Source organism: Lolium rigidum, chromosome 4 (assembly GCF_022539505.1).
Source record: "Lolium rigidum isolate FL_2022 chromosome 4, APGP_CSIRO_Lrig_0.1, whole genome shotgun sequence".
NCBI classification, from domain to species: Eukaryota; Viridiplantae; Streptophyta; class Magnoliopsida; order Poales; family Poaceae; genus Lolium; species Lolium rigidum.
Genome location: NC_061511.1, coordinates 97,363,637 through 97,373,696, shown reverse-complemented (window position 1 = coordinate 97,373,696; position 10,060 = coordinate 97,363,637). Strand labels below are relative to the sequence as shown.

At 45.6% G+C, this 10,060-nt stretch overlaps 2 long non-coding RNA genes across 5 annotated transcripts; one reads left to right on the top strand and one right to left on the bottom strand.

Moving 5' to 3' along the window:
• Positions 1-4,386: 4,386 nt before the first annotated feature.
• LOC124706731 lies at positions 4,387-4,919 on the bottom strand. The gene is made up of 3 exons (XR_007004547.1): positions 4,774-4,919; positions 4,511-4,697; positions 4,387-4,446 (listed from the first exon to the last, which is right to left on the bottom strand). It is a non-coding gene; the product is annotated as an uncharacterized LOC124706731 (long non-coding RNA).
• A 921-nt stretch (positions 4,920-5,840) lies between these two features.
• LOC124649845 lies at positions 5,841-8,451 on the top strand. Of its 4 annotated transcripts, none has more exons than XR_006986817.1 (3): positions 5,841-6,048; positions 7,112-7,854; positions 8,232-8,451. It is a non-coding gene; the product is annotated as an uncharacterized LOC124649845 (long non-coding RNA). The 4 variants fall into 4 exon arrangements; XR_006986816.1 differs by having other exon boundaries at positions 6,647-7,854; XR_006986815.1 differs by lacking the exon at positions 5,841-6,048 and having other exon boundaries at positions 6,058-7,786.
• Positions 8,452-10,060: the final 1,609 nt, after the last annotated feature.

Genomic DNA, 10,060 nt, shown 5'->3' with positions numbered 1-10,060 from the left:
AGTCTTGATGACCCACAAGTATAGGGGATCGCAATGTTCTTCGCGGGAAGTAAAACCCAATTTATTGATTCGACACAAGGGCAGACAAAGAATACTTGAAAGCCTTAACAGCGGAGTTGTCAATTCAGCTGCACCTGGAAACAGAACTTTCTCGCAAGAGTTTATCGAGTAGTAACAGTTTTATAGCGATAGCGAGTAGTGAAATAACGAGCAAGCAGAGTAACAAAGACAGCAGTAGTGATTATAGTAAACAGCAGGATTAAAATACTGTAGGCACATGGATGGATGACGGGCGTTGCATGGATGAGAGAAACTCATGTAACAATCAAGGTAGGGCATTTGCAGATAATAATAAAACGGTATCCAAGTACTAATCAATCAATAGGCATGTGTTCCATATTTAGTCGTACGTGCTCGCAATGAGAAACTTGCACAACATCTTTTGTCCTACCAGCCGGTGGCAGCCGGGCCTCTAGGGAATCTATCGGAAATTAAGGTACTCCTTTTAATAGAGCACCGGAGCAAAGCATTAACACTCCGTGAACACATGTGATCCTCATATCACCGCCTTCCCCTTCGGTTGTCCCAATTTCGTCACTTTGGGGCCTCGGGTTCCGGACAACAATACGTGTATACAACTTGCAGGTAAGATCATAAAGCAATGAATATCACCATGAATTGATAACATGTTCAGATCTGAGATCATGGCACTCGGGCCCTAGTGACAAGCATTAAGCATACCAAGTTGCAACAATATCATAAAGCTACCTATTTGCACCAATAACAAGCTCTAGCGCTGACCGTAGACAACCAATGATACTCACACAAGGCGATAAATGTGGCAATGCAACTATATGTAGGAAAGGTTGCAATGCACTAGAGAGACGCTAGCAAAGCTCAACGAGACAGGCACAAGATTGCTCAACTACGGGTGCAGTAAAGTAAACTTAGGCCTTCACTTGAATCTTCTAGCACTTCACATTTCTTTTTGGATTTTATTTTGTGTAACACGCAGCTATGTAGCTTTTTTTTGCTTCTTTTCAAATTTCTGTTTTTTTTTACTCAACTCCTTGATAACACGGCCAACAAGATATGCAAAGCACCAAAACCCTAATGAGCAACCTGTCGAGCGGTAAAACTAGTCTCTTCTGGGAATTTCCTAGTCACTTATATCGAAAGGCTGTGTCTATGGTTGGGAACAAGCACGCTGTACGCTATGTGGACCCGGAGTAACAAAACTGAAACTAGATAATAATAGAGACTCAAACCCTAACAATACTAGATGCAAGAAAAAGATACGCAAAAATAACTACGAAAAGCAACTAAAACTCGAAATTAGTGCAATCTAAGGCTATGGCAAACCCTAACCCTAATATTTTTGGCTTTTTCTGGATAGGAAAACACTCACAACTCAACTATGTGGTGGATTGTGGATGGTGGAAAACTGGAAATCTGATACCAAGATGATAAGGGGTGGCCCGATCTTCTCAGTAAGCAACGGTGGTGATGATGATCACGGGGTGATAGCAGCGGAGAAACACGACGATGTAGTGGATGATAACTTGTATGACGCAACGAGATCTCTCGATTGGTCCCCGTCGCCAATGCAACGGCTCTCAACCACCGCAAGATATTTGCAACTCCACACACTTGCGCACGTAGCCGCCGACTACGAAGCGGTAAGTTGCAACCGTCTAATTCCCAATGGAACAGCAGATCACACAAGACTTTATCAGGTTCTACACAATATCAAGCAATATGGTGTCGGGAATTCAATAGTTTTGCAGAGCAAACAACTAAGAACTAGGGTTTACCTTAAACGTGGTCTAAAGCAACTTTGGGGGGGGGGGGGGTCCTATGGACTTATATAGGCGTCCAGGACGACCTCAGGTCGAAAAAGTACGAAAATAACCGACCCAGAATAGATCCGGTCGAGACAGACACGGACACAGCCGGTCTGGAGGCCGGTCGACCGGGCCTGGGACCGTCCGGTCCGGTTTGGACCGGGTCTGGCGCCGGGCGCCGACCGGGTGAACCTTCCGGGCTTACTGGATAGTACCCGGATGGCACAAGCGCAAATTCCGGTTGAAACCGGGTGACTCCAGCGTGGAAGCCGGTTGGACTGGCCCGGGGACCGGCCGGCCCGGCGGTGCGGCCGGTTGACCGGTCTTGGCGCCGGCTGGAACATCTCCTCCTCTCGCGCATGCCTCCCGCTCCTCCCTCGCGTGTCCATGGGATGTCTTCATGTCCAGCTCCATGTCCAGCTTCACGTCCATCTTTTGGTCCAGCTGCTCCTCTCCTCCTCGTGCGATGCTTGCTCCCTCCTCATACCTGATCATACATAAGTAATAGCACTTAGGCAGTATAAAGTTCTCATCAATCAAAGTATCGTTTAGGAACAAGTTCACCTGTTGTTTAAGTAGCTTCGCACGAGCTCGTGTCATTGGTCCAATCCTAACTTCATTGGACTTGAGCTTCACAGCAGAATCATCTTCAACTTGCAATGACGGAGGTAGTAGTGAGGTAGGGATGTCCTCATCAAGACCAGAGCTCGAAACGGCGGCCCGGCCCGTAAAAATTTCTCGGGGGCCCCAGAAACGCGAGCGTCGCCCCGTATTAAAACGGGCACGGAGGGTTTCCAAACCCTACTCCCCTCCGCCGCTGCCGCCCGCTCCGCCGCCTCGCTCCACCCTTCCGACGAGCAATCCGTACCTCGCCAGCGCCGCTTCGCCGTCACTCAACCTCCCCATGGCTAGCCGTGGTACCTCCGCTAGGGGAGGCGATGGTTTGGGCGGCGGGGACTCGTCGCCTCGGCCTCCAGTTTTCTGCACAGAGGCGGAGGGCCGGAAATTCAACCGCTCGGAGGGCGCGCGCAAGCGTAGCGCCCGCCGGTGGACGAACTGGGGGCTCATGCCCCCAGGGAAACTCGCCAAGTACGCGAACGGAGCAAGGTGTCCTCCTCCGGCGGGTCGAGCCACCCCGCTCGCCCGCCCGTGTACGACAGCTCATCGGAGGAGGAGGATGCAGCGCCGGTGTGGAAGCCAACCTTCTCCGCGGGCGACTACGTCCACGACAACCAGGAGGAGGACGCCGTCATCGCGCAGGTGGCGGCCATCTTCGAGGCGGAGGCGCAAGCTCGCTGGCCCCGGGAGGAGGCCGATGCGGTTCGCTAGGTCCGTGAGTACGAGGCGGCGCGCCGGGAGTAGCGTGTCCGCCACGTCGAGCTTGACTCGGAGTAGGAGCCGCCACCTCGCCTTCCTCCGCCACCACCGCCGCCGCGCGCAAAGGCCCTCGGGGCCGCATTTTGGTCAAAATTAGGTCGCGCGGCGGTGATTGTTAGTTAATTTAGATTATAGTACAAATTATGTAAAGTTTGATGCTCAATCTAAGCATCAACTATCATCTATATGGGTTCACCGATGAATTCTCCCGCGAGAATTTAATTTCGTGTTTTCAGTTCCGTTTCGATTTTACTAACACACTAGTAAGCGTGCACGTGCAACGCACGTTCCATACTTGTAAAGCCATTTAAATGCGTCTCGAAATACATGATTCATACACCTAGTTACATAAAATGCATAATTAAATAAATGTACTATAATAGTTACATAAATACTTAGAAAGCATGAACCAAGCAAAAAACGTCTATTATGCTTCTTTCATAAAAGTCCATCTAAGTATGCGATCTATAATGCTTCGTTCCATGGCTGGGATATTGTTTAGAGCCTCATTCCCCTCGTACTTCAAAATATGAACCACAAATTGCCTCCTCATTTCAATATCATCCTACATACGGGTTATACAAACTTATATTATAAAAAAATTGAAAGTATCACTTATACAAATTAGCATGTTGTAAATACTTACCATGGGTATTGGAAAATGGAGCACTCCATCATACCAAGAGTGCATAAAATTGAAAACCAAATAACCTGACAGAGCACTGCATGTTTGAAATGTTAAATTGTGCGTTGAATCATTAAAGATTGTAATGCATTGACAAGATCCATACCCGTTTGAGTTTGTCGGAACAACGAGAACTTTGCATCCCCATTTGAATAGGTCCTCGTTGAATGCAGGGTTTGCATGTCGAAGTGAATGGTTTAGATTTTTTACCATAGTTTTAAATATATTTTTGCCCATACCAGGTATTGGAAGAGGGTCCAAAATAGTGACAACTTTTTTGTTTTGATCCAAGACGAATAATTGAAATAGCCCAAAAGTATCGCAAGGTAATAAAATCTGCAAGGATGCATATAATTTGAAATGTATTAATAATTAGGACCAAACAAACCACTTGTTAGTAACGTTTAATTAAAAACTTACCATATTGCATTCTGAGATATGGTACTCATTGCTATCAGGCCAACAGTTAAACAAATGTGACAACTTAGTAATATCCAACTTTTCATTGCGCCTTGGATCTCGTGCATATTGGGACATCCACTAAAAAATAATAAGACATTAGTAGAATGAAAAAAAAATGTAATATGTGGTAATAATAACTTACACAAAAGTTCAGATCCATGTAATGAACGGGAATATCTCTAACAAGCTGGATGTCATGGCATGCTAGTATCCGCACAGCCATGTTAAAGCAATTTGCGTCCATATATTCATCCACCTTCAATATGTTCCTTATCTGTCTTAGAGTTAATCTAATTGGATAAGGATTAGAGCTTATCACCCATTCGGTACTGCGAAAGAGAAATTTTGTGAAGTACAATTACAAGCATCTATCACAAAATAAACTTAGAGAAAAAGGATGCTTACTCCAATGACTGGACATCATCAACCATGCTAATGCGTAAGCAAAGTTCATCTATTAAGTCAGAGTTTGTTGGTTTGAAAGACGGTGAAAGGCCCAATGATAGTGATAGAGGCTCCACTTCTGATGATTCCATTAAGTTGGCCTTTGTTGGATCGAGGGCGGTAAAAGCACCAATGACGGTGACACGAGCTTAACTTTTGATGATGAGTTTGATAATTTTGTTTTCTTAGGTGGATCATCCAGAATCATACAATCGGTGGGATCCGGTGTTATCGTCCTCATCAAGGGACAAATCTCGATTTCTTATGTCATCATTGTTCAATTCCGAATCGACCAATATTACCGCCAATTTTGTCCTAAAATTTATCATGTGTTCCTAGCAAGTAGTAATCAGAATTAGCTTCTAAAATAAGAATAATAATAATACAATATTTAATGCATGATACCAAGTGAAATATACCTGGTAAAAAATGTCAGACAAAATATTTCCTGTCCAGTATTCCATGAAATTTAACATCCACAATCCACACGATGACCTGCAAGATTAGATGATACATATATTTTTAGCATACTCAATATAAACATTACCATGGGCTTAATACAAAAATTAGTTGGTAGAAAAGGACACTTATCAGAAAAAAAAAGTTAATACTAAATGTTTCAAGGAGCAGCAAAAATCAACAAATCATGGATATAATAAAATGTCCGTGAAATAAATAAAATAAAAAAACATCCGGCCAGGCGGCCACACTCCCAATTCCCCATCCCTTTCCCTCAAAAAAACAAAAAAAAAATCCCCCATCCCTAACCTCTTCCCATCACTCACATGATCACATCCCCCGCGCGCCTCCTTCCTCCCCTGTCTCCATTTCTCCACCTCCCCGGCTCGACCCCCGCGCGCCTCCTTCCTTCCCGGCAAGGCCCCCCACCGCTCGCCCCGCCCGCCCAATTCGCGCGCCGCCGGAGCCCGGGCCGACGGAGACGGCCGACCCGCGCGCCTCCTTCCTCCCCGGCAAGTTCCCCCACCGCTCGCCCCGCCCGCCCAATTCGCGCGCCGCCGGAGCCCGGGCCGACGGAGACGGCCGACCCGCGCGCCTCCTTCCTCCCCGGCAAGGCCCCCCACCGCTCTCCACCAGACCACGCTGAATCATATGCCGGGATGATGCACCGCCACCCTCTCCTCACGCGGACGCGTTGGCCTGGATGCCGCTGCTGCCCCAGTTCGCCCGCCACTGCAACCTTTGTCTCCTGAAGCTAAGCGTGCCTGCAGGAGCAAGGTTAGGCCACCTCAGTTTAGTTTTTTTTTTGTATTTATTATTCGTTTCTAGCTGTGGATTGATGGTACTGGAACACGAATTTAGAAGTATGCCTATTCAGATGTATTGTGTGCTACATCGATCTACTTTCCTCAATATATGCCGCTGGACAAATAGTATCCCGTGCAGTCTTCACTATTGGCTTAAGTATCATGGAAGGAGTGTTCTATTTTTTCCACACAGTTTATTGCACATTCAGATTTAACCTTCACAGTACTATCCATATGCTTCATGTTTGTTTACAGTAAAAGTTTGACTACTGAAATCTCCATGTGTGTTTACAGTAAATATTTGGGTACTGAAATCTCCATGTCTGTTTACAGTAAGCATATGGATAGTAAAGCTGTTTAAAAATGTTGTTGTCGTCTATACCTTTTGTTGTTTCCGAACGGTGACTGTGTACGGTTGTTGTATCGCCTAAAGCAGGCCGAACCAGTACTCCTGTCAAAATAAGTTCATGATCAATGTTACATTATTTCCAGTACAAGTATATACCCAAAATTTATTGATTTCATTATTTAGGATATGTAAATAGTATTGTTTAGTTGTGCATTTTCAGGGTTGGGAGATTTGACGAAAAATGATATAGTACATGGCTAGACTGTCTAGGACTCCAACTATACATACATGTAACTTCTACCTGGTACAAACTCAGCCCTACGCCAAGTATATAATTGGCTACCGTATATTTAACCCTTGACATAGGACATATAAATGATGTTGACCAGAGGTGGTGTATTTCTTATTTGCACACTGACTAAGTGTGCAAAATAATCATTTACCGACTCCCTACTGCTAATGGGGAAAGCTTCTATTCATGCATCGCATTATTCATGCACATCGAAAGCATTCTTCCAAGTACTCTCCTCATTGTGGTACTGAAAGGGCATCTACAGAGTTGTCATTCGGTCTTCAGTTTAGATTAGTGATACCTGTAGGCTGTAGCTACCTTTTTCTTCTTCTGATGGTATTGTTTCCAGCTTCATTATACTGTAATGTTTTCTCCCCCTATATTTGGCTACAGGACTGCACCTGTTGCTTCTGACATATTACCTCGCAACAACGATGGCATAGAAGTGATGCAGACATCCTGGCACCCTTTTAGCAGCAGCCATTTTGGGGTTACTGACAAGGGTTCTGTTCATATACCTCTATTATGTATATCAGAGCCATTCATTTAGTATTTAGGTAATCATGTCAGTGTTCTTGTGTCATATAACTCTTCCACAATTTAGGTAACCAATCATGCTGCTGCACAACAATCTCACTTGAAATATTCGATCTGTATTCATACATGTTCTGTGGTTGCTTTTATGTTAGAATAAGTCAATTGATGGGGGAGAGATCAGGAGCTGACTCAGAGCATAACTACTGAATGAACTTGATACTACACCACATGCAAATGAATGAGCCTTTTAAAATATTTCTAACCTGATGTGAAACTCAAATGAATGTATGGAAGTATCAGTTCTTATTATTCTGTAGGTACAATATCTGCATTAAGTAATGCAATTAATCTTAGTGCAGATCGCTCAACAGATTAGCAGCAGGTGAAGTGATAGACCAAGCAAAATTGTCATAGAGGTATTTGTCAACATATTTTTATTTGAAAGTAACAGATTTGGTCCATCTACTTTTTTAGAGGAAACGAAACAAGTGACCAAATATATGTCGGTTCAGAAATCACTCCAGATGTGAGGTGCGACATCACCCCCAGCCCATCCATTCATGCTTGTTTACAGTAAAATCTTCATGTTTGTTTGCACGGTAAAAGTTTGGCTACTGAAATCTTCATGTGTGTTTACAGTAAATATTTGACAGCTGAAATCTCCATGTCTGTTTACAGTAAGCATATGGATAGTAAAGCTGTTTAAAAATGTTGTTGTCGTCTATATCTTTTGTTGTTAACGAACGGTGACTGTGTACGGTTGTTGTATCGCCTAAAGCAGGCCGAACTGTCAAAATAAGTTCATGATCAATGTTACATTATTTCCAGTACAAGTATACATAAAATTTCATCATTTCCAGTACAAGTATACATAAATTTTTTGTCGGATATACTGCAAAGAATTTACTACAAAGATTTTGTATGTCATGTCAAATATTTCATTCTGTTCTGATACCATATGTGTTGTTTATTTCAGAATATTACACATTGGAAGCCACAGATCAACAAAAAGAGTCGATTATGAAATACCTTCAGTTAAAGTGGTGAAATGTGATTGTCTATTTGCAGCACGCCGAGGATTGGTATCTCCAGGATCTATTAACCAGTTTGGATATGTAATACAAATGAGGAAAATGAGGTTGTATTAGGCGTATGAACTGTATTCTTTGGTACGAAACCTGAATTTTCGTTTTGCATCTTGTGCGTGCGGTCGTGGTCTGGACCTGGCGATGCAGTGTTGTCGCGGCAGAGAGGCGTGGAGGATTGGAGGCTCGCGTGGTGGCCGACGGCTGCGTGTGCGGACGATGTCCAGGATGCCGAGGATTGGAGGGTGTCGGGGTGGACGATCTCCTGCAGGATGGCTGCTTGCGTTGACGATGTCCAGCAGGATGCAGAGGATTGGAGGCTGGCCTGGTAGACGATTTCCGGCAGGACGGCAGGGTGTGGCGTATGAGGATCTGGGACAGGGCGTGGGAGGATGGCCTGCTGTAGGCTGTTTGAGGTAGGAGATATGCGGAAGTTATTTTTTCCCCTTAATTTGTGGCTGAATTTTAGCCCTGAATTTTAGCCTTATGGGTGGGAGATTTGATCTCACGGGGTGGGGAGATGGAACAAATCTGGATTGTTAGATTAATATGCACGGATGGCTGAGATGTATTTTTCCAACGGCACTTCGTGCCTTTATAAGTAGTAGAGATAGAGATAGAGAAGAGATTTATAAGTAGTCTTTACTATTATATTCCAGTTGGTCGTACGTCATACAACGCGTTTGGTAAAGGAGATTCGGAGCATCTTGTCCATCCAATTACTCTCAGCATCTCCGCCTCAATGTTCACCGTCGGATTAAAATAAATCATTGCCTTCCTTTCTTCAGTATCCATGCTCGGTAATTGGCATATCAAAATAAATCATTCCTTTCCTATTTCGCTACTACCTTCCTTCTTTTCCTCACAACACCCCGACGTCTCGTCGACGTCTTCGACGAAGATGACTTCCTCCTCGACCTAGCCTTACCTCGCTATCACAACACCGCGATTCACGGCCCCCGCCGGTCCAGGTGAGTGCATTGGGACAGTGCACATCTCCCGTGTTATGAAGATCCTTTTGGGATCTCACGGAGCATGTTGCGATTTGATTAGTTACTCAGTGGTGGGCGTCGATTTGAGCACCCTGATAGCGGTTCTCCGGCGGGGCTGCGCGCCAGGTTCTGGACGTGAGGGCTGCTCCTGTTCCTGCGTCACCACCGCAAACCGTCTCGGCGTCAGGGTCCTCCAGACGCAGAAGTGAGCGGGAGTTGACGCACCACCAAGCATTCTTCTCCTCCTCCAAGGCTCCAACCAGTGACACCTCGCCGCCTCGATCAGCATCTCCCGGCCCTCGCTGTCCCGATCCACATCTCCGGGACCTCGCCGCCTCCATGCACATGGTGCGACGAGGCGTCCACACCTGCGCGCATGGCTCCGGCAGCCGGAGATCTAAATTGGCCTAGACGCAGTCATCCGCTCAGCCAGCCCTACTGACCATCGAAGAATTGGAGACGGCCTGGTCTCCAAGATTCGGCCGGGAACGAGCTGTTGTGGCAGGAAGTTGTGATCTTGGGCGTCGTTCTTTCAACTACGAATTGGATGCCCTGGACGGTCGTCGTCCACCTGACCTCATGGCTGTCTAATTGCTCTTTCCAGAGCCACTCCACCTTACCCAGCAGCACCCCACACACCCATGAGCTCACCTCCCCTAGATCATGGTGTTGTTGTCCTTTGCGATATTTTGTTGCCCGTGTTTTCCCCAAACTCCTGTCAGCCTGCT